Raw genomic sequence first — 24,982 nt, 5'->3', positions numbered from 1 at the left:
TGTGCAATGTGGTACTTATGACACACAGATGACCATTAAGGGTTTTTTTTTTTTTCAAGGAAGGATTCTTTTGACTTTCTCTTCATGTTTTCAAATAAAATCGGACACAAAATGTTTATTATTATTATTATTATTATTATTATTATTATTATTATTATTAATACTATTATTAATATTATTAATACTAATATTAATATTAAAAGGGCATTTTGTAATCCACAGCATCCCCTCCCCCCCCCCCCCACACACACACTTTTCTCAAAAAAAGTTGAGATTTTTATACCACTGGAAACCTCTTCCTACATAATGTTTAGGTACACAAAAAAATTCTTGCAGATTAGATTGTTTAGCAAAAATATCGTCAAATTTGAATTTTGTTCTGGTACACCAGAACAAAATTACAACACATTATTTATGGAGTAGTGTAATATACATAATCATACATAACTCATAAACGCAAAGTCAGAATCAACTAAAATTATTGAATAAGATTTTTTCAGTAGATATCTACTGAAAAATGTCATAAAAAGAGGATGCTAGGATCACGAAATACTCCTTTAATTATTATTATTATTATTATTATTATTATCATTATTATTATTATTATTATATTATTATTGTTATTGTTACCATTAATGTCATTCATTTATTTGTGTATCTATTTGTCCAATTTCTACCCTCTTATTACTTTAACTGTCTATGCCTTGTATATACACACAATCAACAGACCAAACATGTCAAATGTCTATTACCAAATGAGATACGTTCCAAGTCACTTTTATATACCGTTGTCCTTAACTTATCAAGGTCCTCAGCTTTTTTAAATTATAACAGGAACTTTTATTTCCAAAAGACTGAAGAATGCTTTAATTGATTAGAGGCACAACTAATTAATATCAAATTAACACTAATTAGGTAGAGGAACAGCCATTACATCATTATTGCATTACAGAAAACATTTGACATGATACATTTGACATTATATACTACTCCTATCCGTAAATAGTACCTCTAGGCCGTAAATAGTATTTTCAATGTCCCGGATGAGCCGTAAATAGTACCTCCAAGCCGTAAATAGTACTTTTGACCATGCCTTCAGCGTGCGCGCGCATTCGATGCGACGGAACGGTTCACGCACGCGAAACTACCATAGCGTGATTTCGCGCTGCTGTAATTGGTTAGCCCGATTTTAGCCTATTTGATTTTTTTGAAGGGCAAAATATAGGTTGTGCTTAAATTGGTCGTGCTGTTCACTCAGGATAGAAGCTGGAGAGTCCAAACGTCAAATAATTTTCTTTTAACCAATCAATAAACAAAGAATATATTAATGAAGTATATAAACAAATATATACTGCCTTTATTCGAAGTTCTGGTTAAAACTATGGTCCCTCGTTGAGATCAATTAATACTATTTTCCTTCGGGGCTGCGCCCCTCACGAAAATAGTACTATTGATCTCACCTCGGGCCCATAGTTTTAACAAGAACCTCTCATGGCAGTATATATTTGTATATAATACATTGACACACATGTTGAAGAGGCTTTTTATTTATTTTTGTTTTGTTTTGTTTTGTTCAGACCACTGGATACCAGCCAATATATATCATGTTATATACTTCATTAATATATTCTTGTTCATTGATTGGTTAAAAGTGGATCACATGACCAAAAATAGTTCTACCATCAGTACACCTATCCGTAAATAGTACCTCTAAGCCGTAAATAGTATTTACAATGTCCCGGATGAGCCGTAAATAGTACCTCAAAGCCGTAAATAGTACTTTTGACCATGCCTTCCGCGTGCGCGCATTTGATGCGACGGAACAGTTCACGCACGCGAAACGGCCATAGCGTGATTTCGCGCTGCTGTAATTGGTTTGCCTGATTTTAGCCTATTCGATTTTTTTGAAGGGCAAAATATAGGTTGTGCTTATAAAAAATGGTCGTGCTGTTCACCCAGGATAGAAGCTGGAGAGTCTAAACGTCAAATAATTTTCTTTTAACCAATCAATGAACAAAGAACATATTAATGAAGTATATAAAACAAATATATACTGCCTTTATTCGAAGTTCTGGTTAAAACTATGGTCCCTCGTTGAGATCAATTAATACTATTTTCCTTTGGGCTGCGCCTCAGGAAAATAGTACTATTGATCTCACCTCGGGCCCATAGTTTTAACCAGAACCTCTCATGGCAGTATATATTTGTATACTATTAACAAATCAGTGGTCCTGTAACTTGTAAGGAAGGCAGTAGTGCTCATAGGGTTTAGTTTCCAAAATTTCTGCCTCACACAGTAAAATTGCAGTATCTCCATTGTACTTTTTGATAATGCATTGCCAATACACAGATTTAGGATTCTATATAGCAGAAGTCAACTTGTGCCATAATTCCTTTGCACAATGAAATAGGCACATTGCACAACAATAGATACAGCATAAAGGTTAATCCATCTCATTTGTTATGTAATATGCCTATTTCATTGTGGGAATGAATTTCAGCACAAGTTGACTTTCGGTAGAGAAACCCTAAATCTGCGTACATTGAAATGTTCAATTAAAACTGTTTCCAGTAATGTTTTCAAACAAACAATTTGATGCAACTATAATGTGTCTATTTCAGCCAAATTTCATATTAATTATTATAATCACACAACCTTAACCAGCAAAACTCATGGATTATAGAATGGAACTGTCAAAATTACTCCACTACTAGCTATAACGGAATGGAAAAAAAAGACGACACATGATCCGTTCTCATGCCAGAATTTACAACAAACAAAACATTTTATCCCATTTGTTGTGCAGTTACAAGATACTGGTAGCTGATGGAGTAAGGACATTCTTGAGATGCTAGTGCAGGGCATCCTCCATGCTCACTCCTCTACCATGGTTACCATGATGGGAGGGAGCAAGCCAACTAGACTGAGCACAAGTCTCTTCAAGTACATTGCATGTTTCCTTACCAACCTTGTTGTGACTAATAGCATTATTTTCATCAGTACTTGATATGAGACTTGGATATAGTCTACATTATTTATGCAACTAATTGCCTGTAGGGAAACATTTTCTCCTGATATTTTTAACATAGCACATTAGCAGTTGGTCTTGAACTTTAGGATAATAATGTGATATGTATACATGGTCTAGGCACACAACCACATCTATGCACGCAGGTGTGATGATTCCTTAGGATATGATAACAAAGTGCAATCATTTTCCACATATATTCTCATCTTCTATCAAAAATAATACCAGAACTCCTATCAACTATCTAAACACTTTTTTCATATTTATAATCATGAGAGCATGCTATTAAAATTGGTTAGTTATGAACTGATTGAGATCACTTGACTGATTAGACCATGGTCAGACTGTGCAGTTTGGAATTGGTTATGGAGGATATGGAGGAGGAGATGGATATGGAGGAGGTTATAGGAGGAGAAGATGGAAGTGGAGGATATGGAGGAGGAGAATGAGGACTCATCCCCATCCCCATCTTCATCCTCCTCAACCTCAACCTCATTCTCCCTATCCTTATCCTCATCCTGCAATCAGTCAGGAGAGCTTGATTTCAATCATTTCATAACTCCTCATCCTCCATCTTCCTCAACCTCATATACATCCTCATTCTCCTCCTCTAGGATGAGGATGAGGATGAGGATGAGGATGAGGATGAGGATGAGGATGAAGATGAAGATGAAGATGAAGATGAAGTTGATGATGATGATGATGATGAAGGTGACCATGAGGATGATGAGGATGAGGATGAGGATGAAGATGAAGATGAAGATGAAGATGAAGATGAAGATGAAGATGAAGATGAAGATGAAGATGAAGATGAAGATGAGGATGAGGATGGGGATTAGGATTAGGATTAGGATAAGGATGAGAAGAATGAGATTGAGGAAGATGAGGATGAGGATGAGGATGAGGATGTGGATGAGGATGTGGATGGAGATGAGGATGTAGATGTGGATGAGGATAAGGATGTGGATGAGGATGAGGATAAAGATGAAGATATGAGGATGGGGGTGGGGATGAGGATTGAGGATATGAGGATGAGGATGGGGAGGAGGAGGAAGGTGAGGTTAAGTATGCGGAAGATGAAGAAGAAGAAGAAGAAGAAGAAGAGTAGGAGGAAAAGGATGGGGTGAACAATGAAGATGGTGAGTGCTGATGTTGATGTACCTGCTATAGACCATTTGGAAATTCCCAATTTCACCTTTGCAATTGAATACGCTACACAGGGCACACATATAGTTACTGGTGGTTACTTGAACATTACAACATGCCCATCAATTGCAAATGATTATGCAGAGATGTCACAGGCTGACCCAAAAAATCCTGAACTTGCGAGCGAAGAAGCGAAGCTCTCAGCATAACACGGCCAGGGGGCAAAGCCCGGTGTAGGGAAGTCGAGGGGCGAAGCCCCCAAGCCAGATGGTTTCTGCACATTTAGCACCACAGTAAAGGCCATTTCAGAGGGTAAAAAGAACAGTTCAAAGCTCCTGGCTTGTTCTACACTTTTAATGGTCCAGGGCCACTCCAAAAGCGAAAAAAAAAATAATAATAATAATAATAATAATAAAAATATTAAAAAATAAAAAATTTTTTTTTTTTTTTTTTTTTTTGAAAATCCGAATTTTTTTTTAATCCCCAAAATCCGAAATCCGGATAAATCCGAAATGTGACATTTCTGATTATGGGATGTACAAAAATGCAGCGGCTTCTGGTGTTGTTGCTGGTATGCTGGTTCAGCCTAGTAATAGTCATTTATATTGATTTTCAACAACAAAAAGAAAAGACAAACAAACAAATTATAAAGTCCCACTGCATTTTGTGTCATGTCATTTATGTAAATGCAATGTTGAGTAAATGATGTTGCTTTTCATTTGGTATCAACCTCACACAATGACAAATTCCATGTGTTGTAATGGCTATTTGTATAATTAATTATCAACCTTGCATTGTCTTCTGTCTCTTTGTCATCATGGTCAATGGACAGTTGACATCTATCAGTGTCAATGACTTCAGTCTCAAGTAATGATATTGAGGACTCAGCGCAACACAGTCTTATCTCCATTTTTGGTGAAAATTAGATTTTGGTACAAACTCATCAGAAAATAATATGATTTCAAGTGATATTTCATTAACAGCTGAAAGCTAGGAGATAACGCTGACAAAACTTCGGCTAGGCACAAGTGACCTGGTGAAGGGGGTCGCCGTAGATAGCTGGTCAGGGTATTTTTACAGGATAGGCAAGTGCAGCCAACAATCTGGCATTACCCTGATCGGTACCAACTGTAACAAGGTCTTTTACCATGGATGATCTGCCCCACCATTACCAGATAAACCACGGAGAGGGCGGAGATTCTTTTTTTTGTCCTGCGGGGAATTGAACCTGGGACCTCTCGCACCAAAGCCAAAGACCTTAACCAGTGTGCCACGTTGTTCCCTAAGTTTAAGTGCAGGAAGTTAACAACCAGAGGTCACCTGGCGACATTTCGTCATTTCCAGGTATATTTATATGCTTACATATGGAGTTTGCCCATGTTTTATCGTTGAAAATTTGCCTCTAATAGACCCCCCCCCCCCATCTTTGGAAAACTGCAACGCTCCAGGGGCGTTTATTAGACACAATATGGTATATCCATTTGCAACCCTAATAAAGCAACAGACAAGTAAAAAATAAAAGTTTGGAAAAATATAGAACACAAATATCAGTGAATGTCCCTTTATCTGCACATTGATTCCATGAGCTCTTCACCTGCTACAAACACTCAGCATACCAAAATCACTATAGGAAGCATTACATTTTCATGTATATTAAGGTGGCTGTATCGGCTACGGTGTCATGCTCAGAAATCCTTGAAAATGATAAAGGATGTGAGTATTGATGAGAAAACCTTACTTGCCAAGTTTTAATTTTTTTCCAACAAAGCGTTTTTGAGTTACGCAATTTTTTGTCATCTCAAAATCCCATTGAATTACTACAGGGAAGGGCTTTTGGCACTTTGCCAATTTCTCAAAATAGCAACATTTTTGAAAACAAAGATTTTATTAAAACTGATTTTTCTCTCCTTTATAGCAGTTGTATATAAAAGTTGTAAGTTTCATTTTGCTGCCAATATATCACAAAATAATACAAACAAAGTTTATTTTATAACCTAGTGTTACTTAAGTATATATTTAACAGGAATGTTGGTACTTTTTTATGATTTTTTGATTTTTTCTAGAAACACTAAATTACCTAAATTCTAGGATTTTTTTAGCCAACAGGGAAGGGTGCTATGGTTACCAAACTTTCAGGGATGGTAAATAAGATTAATATCTAAATTCTCTCGTCAGTTTATTCCAATTAAGTGTTTCTATTTTCAGCTACAGTGTTCCTAACATTCCCTAAAATTAAAAATGGAAAAAATAATGTTTTTCAAAAAGTAAACACTTTATCCAAAAAAACTAACGAGAGAATTTAGATATTAAGCTTATATACCATCCCTGAAAGTTTGGTAAACATAGCTCCTTCCTAAGTGGACAAAAAAAATCAAAAACTGTCAAAATTAAGGGAATTTTCAAAAAATAAAGAAAAACATAAGAATTGTTACAATTCTTATAAGACTCTTAAAATAGGTGGGAAAAATACTTTTCTTTGTTATGTTAAAAATTTAAATGAATAGACCTGATTGATCAGACACAGGAGCTATTTTTCTGCAAGGGTGTTGTATCCGAGGCAGCTACCTTAAAGCAGGGTATTTAAAAGCGGCACTTGTAGGCATGCAGGATGGCAATTTGACTTCATTTTCCTCTGTGTGAGCAATAGTTGTGTGAACCATTTTGATTATTTTGCAGGTGAATCATTTATTAACTTTATTGTTCTAAACATTTTAATTGTTTAATTAAAAATTTAATTAATTGCTTTTAACCCTAATACGCCTGAGTACTACAAAATACTACTTGATATATGCGCTGTTCATAGTGACAGGCATGAGAATGGCTTTTTCGAAAACTGTCTGAACTAGAAACGTCACGGTTTTCGACGCAAGGCGTCGAGTGGGATGCCTCCACCATGGGGCGATTTAAATTTAAATGTGTACGAATCCATTTAATTTGACCTCCAATGACCCCTGGGTGACTCCAAAATGACATGCCAAAAATTTGGCTCTAAATGTTGACTGTACCCACCAAGTTTCATGCCCATACGACCAATTTTATTAATTTGACCTTATATGACCCTGGGTGACCCCAAAATGACCTTCTAAAAATTGGCTCTAAATGTTGACTGTACCTACCAAGTTTCAGGCCCATACGACCAATTTTATTTATTTGACCTTAGATGACCCCGTGTGACCCCAAAATGACCTTCCAAAAAATTGACTCTAAATGTTGACTGTACCCACCAAGTTTCATGCCCATAAGACAATATTTAGTAATTTGACCTTAGATGACCCCTGGGTGACCCTGGATGACCCCGAAATGACTTTCCAAAAATTTGGCTCTAAATGTTGACTGTACCCACCAAGTTTCATGCCCATATGACCAATTTTATTAATTTGACCTTAGATGACCCCTGGGTGACCCCGGATGACCCCAAAATGACCTTCTAAAAAATTGACTCTAAATGTTGACTGTGTTCACCAAGTTTCATGTCCATAAGACAATATTTAGTAATTTGACCTTAGATGACCCCTGGGTGACCCTGGATGACCCCGAAATGACCTTCCAAAAATTTGGCTCTAAATGTTGACTGTACCCACCAAGTTTCATGCCCATACAACAGTTTTAGTAATTTGACCTTAAATGACCTTTGACCTCAGTATATGACCTTGAACCCCACCCAAAAAAAAGTAGCCAGAGTTTCTGACCATGACCCACCTATCCTGAAAATTTGAAGTCAATCCGCCCATCCATTTTTGCCCGAGATACAGCCTCCGGACGGACGACTTAGTAATTTGACCTTAAATGACCTTTGACCTCAGTATATGACCTTGAACCCCACCCCAAAAAAAGTAGCCAGAGTTTTTGACCATGACCCACCTATCCTGAAAATTTGAAGTCAATCCGCCCATCCATGCCCGAAATACAGCCTCCGGATGGACGGAAGCTCGGAAGCTCGGACATTGCAAAAACAGTATGCCTCGCGGTGGAGGCATAAAAAGTGTGTAAAAGGCCCAAAACAGACTGACAAAATAAAAATGTGCAAATTTGGGCAACAAAACTGCCTGAAATCGGGCAAAAGCCTGAAAATTATCATGCCTGTTAAGTGAGCTTTAGTGAGTTTCACTCAGGTTAGGGTTAATACTTTACAGCACTTCACAACAATGTGGATGAATTGTTACCTTCAATCTTATTACAAATTTTCCAGTTCAGATACTTAATTTCTTTCAGTGTGAAAAAATCAAAAAAGCAACACACTAAGCACAAAGATTTCATTGTGTACCAATTTCACACTCAATTTATTCAACAAACTGTGATACTTTTAGCAAGCAATAAGAGTTTTTGGGAAAATACTGGAAGGCACTGGACCATACACGGTATGTCCACAGTCCACAAATAATGTACAGTATGGCATGTATTTATGAGCACCTCAAAAATTGGATACAACTCGAATAAATGCATATAGCAAAAGTGCTATAACTTTATATAATAGTTCATACATTTAAGGCAAGACATCATGGAATATAGGCTCAGATTTGGTGTAAAACAACCATTACGGAGAAAAAAAATTGTTGTTAAAGACAATGGTAAATGGTTATACAAGCCTGTAGCAAGAATTTGGTTCCTAATGTGAATATTAGTTATAAATTATGACTTTGTAATGCATTGTACAAATGTAAATATGCACACAAATTCACATTTGTAACTTCCATTTCAAAATTTTAATAAGCGCCCATGAAAATGACTGACTGAAGCACCCATGCACTAATTAGTTCAAATATGGTACTCACTTTGCCAATTAATATAAAACCAATCTGCACAGATTGATGCTAAATTTTGGGATTTAGCCCGTAGAGTGCTATATACTACTACAATGGCAATCCACAGAAACCATGGCAACCTAGTTTTGTGAGTGTGATTGACAGATTAATAATCATAGACAAGTGAAAAACACTCAAGAGAAATGAAGCTGAAATTTTCAGAAAATCACCGAATCCTTAAGGGCTGGGGTATGAACGTTTGGACAGTATTTATTTTGGGACATCAGAGCACATCAGACATATCGAATTGCATTCTGAATACGAAGAATGTCATTCTGATATCAAATAATTTTCATTTTTGAAATTGCAATTTAATACACATTTTATGGCAAATCATTAAAATTGATATTTTTAATATTTAACAGTACTTGAAGTAAACTTTATAAATCTGATGATTTATACTTAAAGTGTATGTAGGTGGGATGAAAAAGCCGACGATCAATTGAAAATTTTGACCTTTCAGTATTGAAGATATGGATTTTTTTCCCAAAACACCAAAAAAAATAGGTCTTTTGGGAAAAAAATCCATATCTTCAATATGAAAGGTCAAAATTTTCAATTGACCGTCGGCTTTTCCTCCTGCTACATACACTTTAAGAATATATCATTAGATTTATATAATTTACCGAGGACTGTTATATATCAAAATTTGAAAATATCAAATTTTTATAATTTGTCATAAAATTTGTATTAATATTGTGCTTTTCAAAAATGAAAATTATTTGATATCAGAAAGACATGCTTCAGATTCAGAATGCAATTCGATAGGTCTGAGGTGCTCTCATGTACTACAAAAATACTGTCGAAACATAATAAACGCTCATTTTAGATCCCTTAAGTCGGCCATTTTGGCACACTGATGTAAAGGACATTCATTGCGGTCTTTTGGCTAAAACTTGAGTTCACCGACCCAGTTCCCTCTGATCTTGACATCCAAATATGCATGAGCACTGAGTGCATCAGCTCAAAACCTATACATATTATGTCAGAAAAGCACCACTTCCCTCCGATTATATTCAAATTGCAAGTGCATATCGTTTGCATTGAGCATGTTTTGCAAATTGGTTTTTGCATCTGAGGGGCTGTGCAATAATTACGAGCACCCAGGAGGTGGGGGTAAAATTTCGAATGGCCCACCAAAATCGCTTGCCCCCTCCCTCAGCCTGCCAAAAATCGCTTGCTCTTCCCTCTCGGCCCACCAAAAAATCTTTGCCCCCCCCTTTGCACATGCAAAATTTTTTCGATCCCAATTTGCAAACCTTAAATGGTCTAGATATATGTTGTGAGCGCAGTGAGCGGAAAATGAATGCGTTTCTGTACTGTTTTCCTAAGCCTTTTTAGAGCGTTTTATTTAGAAGGTGCCCCATGAATGTGTGCCAAAAATTACCCCCCTCGCCTGGTCAAAAATTGCTTGTCCCTCCCCTTTCAGCTCACCAAAACTTTCTTGCCTCCCCCCAATTTTACCCTCCCACCAGGGCTCATAATTATTGCACTGCCCCTGAATTCTTCAGATGTAATTTACTTTTTCTAACGGTGCTTATTTTTACCGAAATTTATTCCATTTTTCCCTCCTAAGCTGTGTTTCAGATGTTATTTTTCTGCATTGCAGACAGCTCAATGCTCAATACTGAGTGTTACAGTACTTGGTGCACATCAGCAATGGTGCCAATGGTATAAGATGGACGTTGTTAACGTGAAATGCTCAGTGGGATTCCTTTACAATAATTCAAGGAAATTCAGTGCCATCTCAGTGACATAGAATGCTGCCCTCAATGTCAACATCAAACATCTTCCTGTCTGGGTCACCAATCAGACAATTGGAAGTTGAACAAATTATCTTTCCATAATTAATATTAATCATTGAAGTGACCAGAAAACTTTAAATGATTTAATTTATTCATGCATGTAGAGTGTTGGGGATTTATAGCAGTGGCATAGATTTCTTTTTTGACATTGGGGGATGGGGTTTGAAAATTTCTTGAAGTATAGTGAATCCAGCACCTTTTGGCAACATAATAAGATTGTGGTACAAATGTTCGCGTAGCGCAGGAAAAAGTTTGAATCAGATTGTTTTCATCATTTGGTCATAGGCCCCAATCCTTCATTCAAGGTAGAATGTACCAAATGAAAGAATTGGACAACCCAAGACTGGATGTGCAGAAAAAGAGGAACTTTTCTGTAGAATGTACAGATGTACAGAAGCCTGAGCATTGCCAAAGGTTTACAGTACTAAAAAATAAGGCCAAAATAGAATGATACACATACAGTTGGTTAAAATGCACGTTGGTCACACAGCAGACAATCGTTTCCCGATGAATAACCAATAGGAAGAAGTATTAGGCTAAAACGACAAATGTATTTCCTCTGGAAATTTCAAGAACCAGGAAGAAAGATGCCTCTCTTATATTTGCATATATCCAAAATCAAATTTGCCTACAATTGCAAATACTATATCATGATATAGCTCAATTATCATTATTTGATGATTATTCATAGATTATAGAATGGTATAATCTGTGGATTATCAAATAAAAGAAGTGTACAAAGGTGTCTGTGGCATTTAAATTCCTGGAAAATACAAATTTTGTGTATCAGGCCATTGGTATGATTCCAGTTCTTTCCTGCAATATTATCTTGTTTTTTGTAAATAAGTTGTTGTTGTTTTTTGATATAAGATTTTAAATTCTGGAAATAATGTTGAAAGTTGAAAAAAAACTTGCTAAACTGGAGTCCAGTCCTCATTTGGAGTTTAGGGTTAGGGTTTAGGGTCGGGCAGTCTTGTATGAATAAGACTAGTAGAGTTGCACCCTATTCGGCATTCGCTCCATAAAATATTAATCTATAAAGCGACTGTTCTTTTAAAGCAGAGATATGCACTTTTTATAATATTGACACAGGTCCATGATTTCAGTTTAATAAATTCTTATTTATTCAGTCTGCCTGCGGTTTGACCCAGACATTTTGAGGTCATAGATGCATTACACTTAATGAATGGTCTCACACCCAGTCATAATAATGGCTTCCCTATTGTCATTGGGCTATCTCATTCTTTGGGATGTACCATTATATTTCCAGGGGGGGGGTCTGGAAGTTTTGAAAACAAAAAACAAATTTGCCCGACCTCAACATATTGACCTCGTTTAAAATGCAAATATATTTAAGGCCTATCATTGAATTTCTGTTTCTCCTGGAAATTGCAGAATTCATTTCTTTTTTGTTCCCTGAACCTGAAATCATGGGACTGAATGGTGTCCAAGTTCTATTCTAATGTATTTTTTACGCACCTTAAGGGTTTCTCTACCGTATGTCGATTTGCACCTAAATTCCTTCCCACAAGGTAATAGGCATATTGCATAACAATACGATACAGTTCAGAGGTTAATCCATCTCCTTTGTGATGCAATACCAATATGGTATTGTGGGAAGGAATTTCAGTACAAAGTGACATCCGGTAGAGAAACCCTAAAAGGTGTGTATTCTATGACCTTGACTATACCGTCTAATAAATATCTTCCACAACTATAGGAATGTACAATTGATGTCTACATGTGCTAACTTAAAATACCCTTTGACAGATCACAACAATATTGGAAACCTGACACTAGCGTAATCGTTGCCAACCAATGGATTGCTATGGCAACAGGCAGGCGCCCCCACTGGGCAACGAACAGCAACTATTAACAGCACTGGCTTCGCTGCATGCAAATCCCTCCCATCGTAACTTCCATGTAAAAAGGTCATGTGGAGTAGCGTACATACTGAAACACACATTGAAAGACTTAACTTTCACATTTAGTTTTCTGTTAATTAATGACAGTAATTACAAATGTATATGACAATGATTATAAGCAGTTTACCTCTCAATTGCAATCCAATAACCAACTCAAGTATTCAACCCAATTTTATAACAAACAAAATCTACACACATATTATTAGAGGTATGATTCCAACTACCTGTACTTCTGTCAATCTATATGACCATGGTGACAAAAAACACTTTCTCTAATTGTAAGTTGTAACAATTAATAAATCAATCACAGGTTTATGATGTCAAGTTGAAGAACTGTCAAGTTCAATGGAACATAATGGCCAATTACGGGTACTTAACTTGATCAAGTGTCATATGAATTAAGACTGATATAATAAAGCAGTGATTTATACCATTTATTGTATATAATGTATAACCATGGTAACCATGAAAGCCTTTTTGAAGAGATCAATCATCAGTCATGTCATGGAAGCGGAAGCAGGGGTTGAAATATGATCTTCTGAAACAGGGGCAACTTCTTTTGAAAATTGTCTCCACTTTAGGAGCAAATTTCAAATCAATATGTGCCATATGCAGTGCAAAAATGAATATTACGCTGTTCGGAAGATGATCGTAGAGAATCCCTAAAAGGTGTGTATTACTATCATTACTATCATTATTTAAGTTTTGGCATTCTTGTAAAAAAAATCCATGATATTTACTTCATGATCAAGCACATAGACAGCATGTTGTTTTGGAGACATGGAATGACTGGAAACAGCCTGTTGCAGTATTTTCTAAAAATAAATGATTGCTGCATTCCAACAGTAATCAAATCTGGTCTTGGGTATTATAAGAAAGTTCCTCTGCTATCCCACCTTGCGTTCTTATATTACCTCAATATATGTTACATTCAATGCAGTATTACATAGGACTATATTATATAACCCTCGTCTTAATAAAGGAGGCACATTTTTCAGACAAACTACGAAGGGGTAGAGGTTGTTGTCAACCCCATAACTTCTTTTCGCCAGCCCATCGGGCTGGTACCTGTTTCTGGGATGGGGTCAGTTTGCTCAAGAGATTAATTTTTATTGGTATTGGAATGACTTTTTGTTAAAACTTTTGTGGTTGAATTTTTTTAATATTTTTTTAATTCGATGTGTAAGGTAGAGTAAGTATGTTTTGCCGTTTCAACGAATGATTTCGTGTGAGTATTACTAAAGTTATGTTTAAATTAATATGACTTTAAAAGTTTTAGGTATAGGCCTAAAATGTAACAATAATAGTTAATATACAGCATCATATGGTCAGCAGAAGAAAATTATGTCATTTCAGTGTCTTTGACCCGAGGTCCTTGACCACTGAACAGCGTGATATCATGTTGATAACAGATCTAAGAATCAAAATCTTCATCATATGGACCATATTAATGTCAAAGTAATTATCTATCCTATCCTGTGTCGTTTTATGGATAAAAATGACTCAAAATGCTATTGATGAAATAGTTGCTATCATGAATATCAGTTTTGCCTTTTCAACGGGAAAAATCCGATGCAAAATAAAGTTTTTAGGGCCTAGCTATAATATGGGCATAATTTATGCATGTAGGCCTATAGTATTGAACAATGTACCCATTTGACATGCACTTATAGATAAATAAATTGTCTTACTTTATTAATTTAATAACTTCTATGTTATAAATAAAATGACACATAACGTAAGTGAAGCTACTTTCTATCTTTGTTATTTGATTCATAAACTTACAGTCAAAACACACAAGAGTGAAGATTGCAGTGAGTAATCAGTCCTTTATAAATGTTCTTGCCACCATCTATCATATAGTAAACTATACATTGTAATTAATATCAAATTATTTTAAAATAAAAAATGTACATGTAAGGTGAGTTTATATTATGTTATATGGCTTAATTTAAGGAGTATTTCGTGATCCTAGCATCCTCTTTTTATGACATTTTTCAGTAGATATCCACAAAAAAAAGCTTATTCTAAAAAATTTCAGTTGATTCCGATTTTGCCTTTTACGAGTTATGCATGGTTATGTGTACACAATGTGTTGCAATTTTGTTCTGGTATACCAGAACGAAATTCAAATTTCACGATTACTTTGCTAACTAATTAATCTGCAAGAAATATTTTGTACATAAACATTATGTAGCCAGAGGTTTCCAGTGATATAAAAATCTCAACTTTTTTGAGAAAAGTTAGGGGATGATGCTGTGGATCACGAAATGCCCTTTTAAAGTCATAATGTACGATCTTTTTTCAGAATTTACCTTTATTTTTTTCAAAACCGATTTTTTGGCATATTTGTAATACTTACACATGTTCTAACTTAAATCTATGAGCAAACTGTCAAATTCGTCCTATTTGTAGTAAAACGGACGATTTTCTGTTGGTCCGACATAAAGTCATAATTTTTTAAGATTATGACTTTATGTCAGCCACTGATCATAAACCGTAGTCTCAGACAAAACTAAGCTTAGTTACGCTCCCTCCACATGTGGAGGAGCGTAACCAAACTGGCCGCGTGAGGAGACTAACTCTGAGGCCGCACTCGCTATCCTAATCCAAATAGTGCGAGATGTTTGAGCAGTGATAGAGGTGAAGTTTATCATGTTGTTTCTTTGCAAATTCCCAATGTTTTTCAAGCGTCCAAATGTATTGGGAACTTTCATAATGATTGCATATTATCATTTTAGAAGAAAAAAAGAAAAATCTAAAAATTTAAAAAGATCGTACATTAAGGCTTTAACTAAAACCTGCAGTTAGTGCAGTGTAGTATTTGTGACGTGGTATATCGAAAAGCAGACACTTTTGGGCAGGATCGTAAATGGAGAAATAGCCAAAAATCTACCCGGGGTGATTTTTTCACGATTTGGGTTTATGATGTTATTAATGTTTAAAATATTGTCTGATCGTTTCAGACCGGAATATAACTGGCATGTTGTATTTTTGAGACATTTTTCAAGGTAATTCTACTCTCAACATTGTCAATAATATTTTAAAGGCAGCTTATCTATTATTAATATTAAAGGCCCATTCAGTGATTTGCTCATCCGGACGATCGTAAAAATCATCAAAATTTTGGTACCGTACCTTTGTTATTACATAGATGTGCTAAGTCTGCGAATGGTTCAGCCAAAAGCCGTGTAGGCCTATTTAAGACAAAATAAGACATTTTACACGAATCTGTATTTTTAGATACTGACAGTATCTAAAATTAGCTACAAGTATTTGAATGGCGGGGCTTGAACTTCGTCAGTACTGCTGTTTTCTTCATTTTTTGCCAAATTTGGCATTTCAAAAATACCAAATGACAATTTGAATGACTTAGGCCTATCCTTCTCTTTTAAGCAATTTATAAACAATTTTAATTTTTACTCTTGCACTGGGATCACTGAATGGGTCTTTAAGAAATGTGGCGTATCATGTCAAAAAGAGACATCTTTTGGACAGCTTATAAATTTGGAGGCTTTTACATAAAGAGCTATTTTGCTACACAACGCCGTTTTCCCCAATAAAATCGGACATTCCTAAGCGAAGAAATTGAGTTCGTAAGTTATGGTATTAAAAAATTGGAAATTGAAATATCGTGGGTAAAAAGCTGAAAAGACAAATAAAACCAGAACAGAACAATTTAGAGAACAATAATGAATTAATAATAATGAACAATAATGAATTAAAGAGTTGACAGGAGATTAGGAGTGAATGTTTTCTGCAGTTTCAGTGTACATCTTCTCACCGTTGATGGTTTGGTGGACTGTCATGTAACATGGATGTAGTAAGCCGTGATCCTAAAAATGCCTTTCACATTGACCAAAACTAATTACAAGACCTCTTCTACATTGAGGCTGGCTTTCCCTTTTAAAGGGAATTTTTATTCTATTAAACATCTTCTTAGTTATAGCTATGGGTCTCCTCAATCCAGTGATTCTAAAATAAAGTATAAACATTCCACACATGATGTCACTATACTATGATGTCATAATGTGAGAGTGCCTTCACAAAATTGAGATAAAAATAAAGAAATGGGACATTTCTGGCTGTGGACAAAAGAAGAAACCTCTGGTGGGCTTCACCCCCCCCCCCCCCACAAAAATTTTTTTATCAATGAAATGTACACGATTCATCTATGTATCACATGTATCACATCCATTATGCGACAGACAAGGGGTGGCAAGGAGAGCAACATGAGCACTGTGCAAGGGGCAACATTTGGTAGATACTAGGGAGCGATCGTAATTTATGGCAGGGGGGAATGGGTAAATTTAGGGGGGAACACAAAATTTTTTTGTGGTTTTGAGGGGGGAACCTGAAATTTTTAGTTGAACCAGGAGGGGGGATTGTTAAATTTTAAATGGAGAAAATTGGGAAAAACAAGGGGGAACGCGAAAATTTTGAGCGGACGCGAGGGGGGAACACAAAATTTTTTGTCGATATTTTTGCCAAAACACCCATTCCCCCCCTGCCGTAAATAACGATCGGTCCCCTAGTATGAACTTGACCTGTGAGTGCCACTTCATTTGGGGGTCCTAAGCCAGGTCCTAAGTACGGGTCTCAAGACTTGCCCTTCTGATTCATCATAACACTACTTTTGGGGTCCATTGCTTAGCGCAAAGGTAAGGCTGGCTGGTCTTCTGGCTGGCCTTGCGCTATGGTTAGGTGCTCGCTAAGTCTGCGGCCAATTCATCACTGTTTATACTAGATAATGCATGATCAGCCGATTTTGGACTTGAAGAAACTGTACAATCACCTCACATTATAAAAATAAGGAAATTGCATACAGCTTGTATCACTGAGGTATCAACACTTTGGTACTTCCCTTTGCACTGTCAATCTGTTCACCATACAATACATGAACAGGTGAGATGGAAATCCGCTAAATATGTTATGCTTTAAAAATACAATGAATGACACCTGTGTATTATTTTAAAAGAAGACATGACAGATGCATACAGATTAAGAACTAGTTTTAAAGCCGTAATGTACGATTTCCTTCAAATTTTAAATTTGTTATTCTATACTCAAAATCCTGAAATAATACTAGTAATAATTGTCGGGAAGGGTTGCTGTGTATACTGCTGATCCCGATTCTAATATCGTTTATTTTATTTATTCAACTTATTTAGCTACCGAATTTTGCAACAATTTCTGCTCTGCGGCTTAATTAAATTACAAATAACTCAAATATTTTATGAATCACAGTGACATCAGGTGAGCTACCTTAATGCTCTATATGCTAGCCATAGACTTCAACATAAAAAGTCAAAGTTATGAGATATTTTTTCAAAATATCAAGAGCTACCTTAGAACCACTGAACCAATACTAGGCTTGTTTGTACTCATTTTAATGCGTTTTTCATGCTGATTCCAAATATGGTCATGAAAATTTACAATTCTGACAATTCTGACATTTTTGAATTTTGAATTTTTTTGTCGTCTTGTCGTCTGCAGTCAACACCAGCATGGAGAGAGTTAAGGCTGACCTATTGACCTGTCTTCCTACCCATACAGGACATGAGGTCTTACTACCAGGGGGTGCTAAGTGGCATTTGACATGGTATGAGGCATTGATCATGACATTGATCTACACTGGTTTGACACTTCCTATTCTGAACATGCATTTATCCTGGGTAAAGTTCATCACATGAAAAACACACAATATCACATATATCTCGGTTATTTTTTTTCTGAGGCCTGAAGGTAGCTTATTCCCTGTATCAGTGACAGAATGCGGGCAGGTAAACCATCACCTACAATTTAAGACAGAATGTGTAAAACAACTTGAATAATTAATTCTTTCCATTCCAGTATATCCTGCCATTGACACTGAAGTTTCAATTTAAATGAATCTTGCTGCCTATCTTTACAAGTTTTAAACATTAATGATGATTCCACAGCATTTTTGTCAAACACAGCAAATATTATATTAATACCTAACCCTAACCGCCTAATATAAGGGCTTTTTGGCGATAGTAAGGGAAAGTAGGAAGGAATAAAGAGAGAAAACAAAGAAAGAAGTTGTTTGCTCTGGGTGGGGTTCGAACCCGAGACCCCTCACATGCTACGCACTAGGTCAGCGACACTTCGCCATGGGTCTTGGGCTTCGTTGCCTATATATCACTTAGGGCGATTACCCACGAACAGCCCAAATATTAAGTAGTATTTTGAAGTACACAGTCCTGTTAGGGTTAAAATACCCCTTTTCAAGACACAAAAGACAATACTGATACTGTCGATAACAATAGCCGCACACATGGATATCGTAAAATCAGTGTATGTTTGACAGCATTTATGGAAAGAATTGGCTGAAAAAATGGTGTGGAATTTATTAGAGGGGGCTTCAAGTTCAATTAGAGAATATGGTACACCAGTTTTTACGATTTTGCAGTCCAGGCTGACATTCTTTCATCATCATATACCATGCTTCAAAGCTTTCATGTCTCCTTTTAAGGTTTGCATTAATTGCACTACCTGAACACGGAAATTGATTTCTTCCCCAGAGGCGATTTAAATAAAATATAAAAAATGCAGCGATATTGACTGATTGTACAGTTCATCGCTGACCATAGGGAATTTGTCAAACTTCAACAAGATCACTTAATTCCAGCATATTCCAGACAAGATAGCCTCCCTGAGGTCATCGGTAATTCTTACCTGCCAAGCCTACTGAGCTACAACACAATACCCACAGCCACAGTTCACTGTCCTCCTAAGTTTATTAATTGACCTTCAATGTGTGAATAATGAACTTGATTCCTTCCAAAACTTGTGGTCAAATAAATATCTATATTTGTAACGTGATATTGAACCTATATTGAACTACGCTCCTTAAAGATGTATAGAAATTGGTATTTCTAAAAAAGGCCATCACAGGATAATTTTTCTATCATTGGATTTGCAAAGTATTTCAGGTTTTAAATCAAATTTTCAAGTTCAATTTGGTCCTGCTGATTTGTCCATGGTGTAAAATAATACAAGAGCATCGGTGGTACTGTAGCCTTGCCTGAATTGACCATTCACATAAATTTATTTCCAGCAAATTTTATTTTGCCCAATCCGAGCTATTTGCTGAAATTTTGCTCAAAAAAAATCATGTATATGACCCCTTGACACCCTGCTTGACCCTTCCCATAAGATTATTTTGAATGATACTTCCAGAGGAAAAAATAAGATTTTGAGTATTTTTGCACATTGACCCCCAAGATGACACTTGACCTAAAATTCAAAGTGGTTACTCGCCCCTTCGGGGCATACCCCCCCCCCCCATCAATTGTGAGTAGTCTCTGACAAAGTCACAGCCACTCTGCCACAGCTTCACCACTCCCCTCCCCCTTGATCGCAAGTAGTCTTTGACAAAGACTAGAATGTTATGGGAAAGGAAAAGCATCGAGCCACACACCAAATAAGTAAGCTGTCAATGTGGCTATGAAGATGAGTATGACACAATTACACCCTTATCATTTCATAATAAAACACAGGCATGTAATTTTATTTCGCTATATATAAAAAGTGAGAAACTAATCATAATAATTGCAGTTGAATTCACATACTGTAAATGTATCTCTGATCCATTAACCTCATCTCATCAACCCCTAGGCATAGTTCATCAACTCACATAGGATTCAGTGTAGGTCTATACAAATGCTAAGTAGGGTTTGGTACCAAGAGTGCACAAACCCAACAAACCAGGGATGTGAGAGTGAACTGTGACTGTGATAGATGTGCATGTGATAATTGATGGTTATTAATTATGCACAGTTTCATCACACACAAGTAAGGTACACACCTGAGCATACTAACACCTCTTGAATTATTTCTAAAGGGTGAATTTTGATCTTTACATTCCCTCCCTGTAATGGAAGTTTATCCTTCCTTTTTAAGAGGATATCAACCTTACCCTATAATACTGATACCTTACCTGAAAGGCAAAGGATCATGCAGTGTTGCCAAAACTTTTCAGTATTCAAGGCACGGTGAATTGGCTGACTATGCAGCGATAAATGACTCAAGTAGCCCAATTGTCTTTATGTGATGGTATTACCCTACATGTACTGAATGAGTCAATTGATGTTTTTGTGTGCATGTTTTGCAATTTCCCGACAAACAGGACCTTAGAAGTTGTGTCTGCTGGCAGGCCCGTATCCGTATACAGGATTTCATTTGGGGTGGTGCTGATTTTGAAAAAGTGGACTTTTTTCCCAAGGGGGCAATTTTGTGAAAAGTGGACTTTCTTCACAAAATTTGGACCTTTTTTGTCCAAAAAAGCGTGATTTTGCTCACTACACTTGCAAATCCTGAAATTTGGGACTTTTGTATACTTTTCTAAATTTGGGGGGGGGGGGGGCATCGCCCCCCCCTGCGTATGGGCCTGTCTGCTGGTATTTTTCTATGAAATGAATTCATGTATTTTTGTGATATTTAACCAAGCTTCAACAATGTTTGTGGCAAAATTTCATATTTATGTGTCATTGGGTTAGGAACATTTTCAACATGGGGGGGCTGAAACCTATAAAATATAGGTCACAAACACCCATTTTTTTAACTCCACCTAGGATTATTGGGAGGGGGGGCTGAAAGGTATCTCAGCCCCCCTCCCCCGATTCCTAAGCCTATGTGTGTTGATATTGTTTAATTCATGACCTAACCTTTATTCTTGAAAATTAACCCTCACAAAAATTACAAAATACAAATCCATTCACCAAATTGTTGACTCAGCGACTTCTAACAAATAAAACACCCTTGCTTCCTATTTAAAAATGTTCCACATTCTTAGGTTAATTAGTTCTGACAAAGTCCCAAATTAGCCCATTAATAGAGCAATCAGTGTACATTTTGTCTCCTCAAATTAGCTAATTGACTTGCATTTAAGCTTAACACTATCCAGGTGACAGGATCTGCAGGGCAAACTTATTAGCACAATGAAGTTATTCAAGTTAACATTTTGGCACAATAATTAAAATCTACATAATTTGACAAACACTCAAAAGAACTTATGTGCCATATTTGGAAGGTGCAATACATAAAAAGTGGACTTTTTTTGGTGGATTTTTTGAAAAAGTGGAGACTTTTTTGAGTGGAATTTTGACAAAGTGAACAAAGAGGAGAGATGCAATCGGTTAGGTGGCTTCTAGGTGGATTTGAGTGAAATTTTGGATGATCTTATGCCAATTTTGGTTAATTCAGGCAGAATTTGTTTGATTTGGGGTGGATTCAAGGTTTTATTTACCTTGATGGTTGGGTGGGGGCATCCACCCCTTACCCTTCCCCTGCCTGTAAGCCTGAGTATGAGTAAGCAGATTAAAAATTTGTCACCCACAAGACCATACAATATCTGCATTACAGTATAACATCCCCCTACAGACAACACAGACAACCATTCATTAAGGGTGGTCTTAACCCTGGAATTATGGAAACTTTCGGGCTTCATAACTGCTAAATTATTAGTCTAAAGAATATAAAAGTATACATTTTTAGACTGGAAATGACTTGCTGAATTCATCTGTGAGGTCCAATTTGGGCCAAAATGCTCATTTTTGGAGAAAATCCCCCAAAACGGGTTTTTTGGCCCAAATTTTTTCATGCAACGTAACAAAAAAATTATTTGGCCAAAAAAAAATTTTTATTAATTTTTAAAAACTAGATAAAAATATCTAGGGACCGTTTTTTTATTTTTTTGAATTTTGACCAACTTTGAGAAATTTGCACCAAAAATGGTCAAAAAATGCAAAATTTTCAAAAAAAATCTTTAAAAAGCCTGATTTTCGCCCAAATTTTAAATATTTTTGGTGAAGTTGGTCAAAATTCAAAAAAATGAAAAAACGGTCCCTAAATATTTTTATCTAGTTTTTAAAAATTAATAAAAAAATTTTTTTGTTACGTTGCATGAAAAAATTTGGGCCAAAAAACCTGTTTTTTGGTATTTTCTCCAAAAATGAGCATTTTGGCCCAAATTGGACCTCACAGATGAATTCATCAAGTCATTTCCATTCTAAAATGTATACTTTTATATTCTTTAGACTAATAATTTAGCAGTTATGAGGCCCGAAAGTTTTCATAATTCCAGGGTTCAGACCAACCTTAATACAGTCATTACAAACAATGACAGCTTGAACGATGGGACATTGAGTAATCTAATTAATTTGTGTCGTTTTCCTTAAAACGCTTGTTGAGATTATCACATCGGATGGTGGCGTTAGTCCTATTAAATCCATGGCACTACCTTTTTCCTTCTAGAGCACGCACTCGATGTTATTTTTGACTTCCGAATTCTGCATTTTTTCCTTTATATGGTACCAACATGAGACTTCTCTCAAAACCAATATACCATATTTTGAAAACCTCAATGCCAACCGTATATCTTCAAATAGTTGCTCCGGTTCGGGCGTTGCATTTTCAAAAGGGAGTGTTTATTAGAGGTTTGTTTTAGAATCATAATTCCCTTTAAGCTTAAAACTCACACTGAAATGATGAACTATGAACTTTAGGAATGATGACTTCCATACGATCAGACTTTAGCGATCGTGTGTGCACTTGGTAAGCTAAACAAGCATTTTTGAAACATCTTGGTTGAAAACAGGGGTCTCCCCATCATTCCAAAACACTGTCAGTCCAAACCACCGTCAGTTCGGCCCCCCCAAATGTGCAAAAGTATACAAAAAGTCCCAAAATATGACAATTGGGGTTTTTACACTTTTTGGCCAAAAAGGTCCACATTTTTGAGGAAAAGTCCACTTTTACAAAATTGCCCCCCCCTTGAAAAAAGTTCCACTTTTTCAAAATCAGCACCCGAAAAAAAAAATCCTGCGTGACGGGCCTGGGGTTAGGTACCCCAACCCTAACCGTAAAAATTCGGACTGACGGTGGTTCGGACTAACAGTGTTTCGGACTGACGGGGTGTACCCGAAAAAAATGGTGGGGCCGTTTAATTGAAGGGGTGACTATTCGAGGATATATGTTAATGTTAGTCTTTAACCTCAGCTCATGTCCGGGGCTCATGTAACCATGGTAAAATAGCATACCATAATTGGACAGACATTTCAGTGGTATTTATAGTGTAATTCCTGTCCAGCACATAAAGATGACCACAACAAATTGGCCATTTCTGGTTCAGGTTTCCTATTTTCACTTCCTGAGTCCTGACCCAAATATAATAAGTGGACAGAGCCAATTTTCCCTCCCTAGCTAAAAACATCAGTTTGAAGTACATAAAGGCTGATACAGGTCATCATGTGACACCCTATACTGATATAACTCCCTAATTCTACACGATTTATTCACCAGAAATCAAGAATCCGTAAATAAATAATTGTTTCCATGGTTTTCACAGAGCCCTGTTTATCAGTTAAGTAGGAACAGGGCATAATATAACCGGTATCGCATCGCATTTTGCTACACAATCTAGCCAAATTGCCATGCAATCACACAAACATATGGCATTGCTATACACAATTATTGCTATACAAATGAAACTTCATCACAATTTTGCTATGCAAAATTCTGACACTAAATTATGCCCTGAGTAGGAATAATCAGAGATTCAATTGAGGATCAATAATGTTCTTGCAGTGTTGTGTGATAAAATTATACCCCTGATGTGGAAAACGTGCGATTCATGTCCTCAATATAACCAGGATATAACTAACTGATCACACCTGGTGCCTCTCAATTGTTCAGGAAATGTTTCACAATCTTGAGATCGGAAAAAGCTGTTAAATCCAGGTCACAGCACATGCACGTATATCTGTCATATCAAAGTGCTAAATGGTTTGTACGATTTTGTCTAGATGACACACAGACAACACATGAACAGGCATGGATGGACATTTTCTGTACAAAATCAGCCCCCCCCCACCCTCACCTGGCCTTTTGGCCCAGTCAAAACATATCAAATAATGCAAACTCCATTACTATGAGCAAACATACCCAATTACAGACAATTTTTCACATTTAAATAAATAAATGAACCGGTAATTACACATATATTCACTATATTGAATTTGCAGTATTTATATGGGGCCAGAGTCCATTTACTTTGACGTAGCTGTTACAATTAATAAGAAATGATATGCGTATCAGTCACAAAACAAATGTCATAAACTACAAAGTACATTTGTTGCTAAGCTTACTGATAACGAGGTATGCAGTCACAACTTTGCTGTCATTCTTTATGTTCTTTGTCCGAAAGACAAATAACAAAAGACTCTCTGTCAATAGAAAAAGTATTACACAAG

General features: G+C 36.3%; 1 protein-coding gene across 6 annotated transcripts in view; it reads right to left on the bottom strand.

Annotated features, from left to right (window-relative positions):
• LOC140172814 (uncharacterized) overlaps nt 1-24,982 on the bottom strand; it is a 244,802-nt gene that overhangs the window by 114,896 nt on the left and 104,924 nt on the right. The gene's annotated exons all lie outside the window — the stretch shown is intronic.

Source organism: Amphiura filiformis, chromosome 16, assembly GCF_039555335.1.
Source record: "Amphiura filiformis chromosome 16, Afil_fr2py, whole genome shotgun sequence".
NCBI classification, from domain to species: domain Eukaryota; kingdom Metazoa; phylum Echinodermata; class Ophiuroidea; order Amphilepidida; family Amphiuridae; genus Amphiura; species Amphiura filiformis.
Note: the sequence above shows the minus strand (reverse complement) of the source record. Positions and strands in the feature narration are given on the sequence as shown.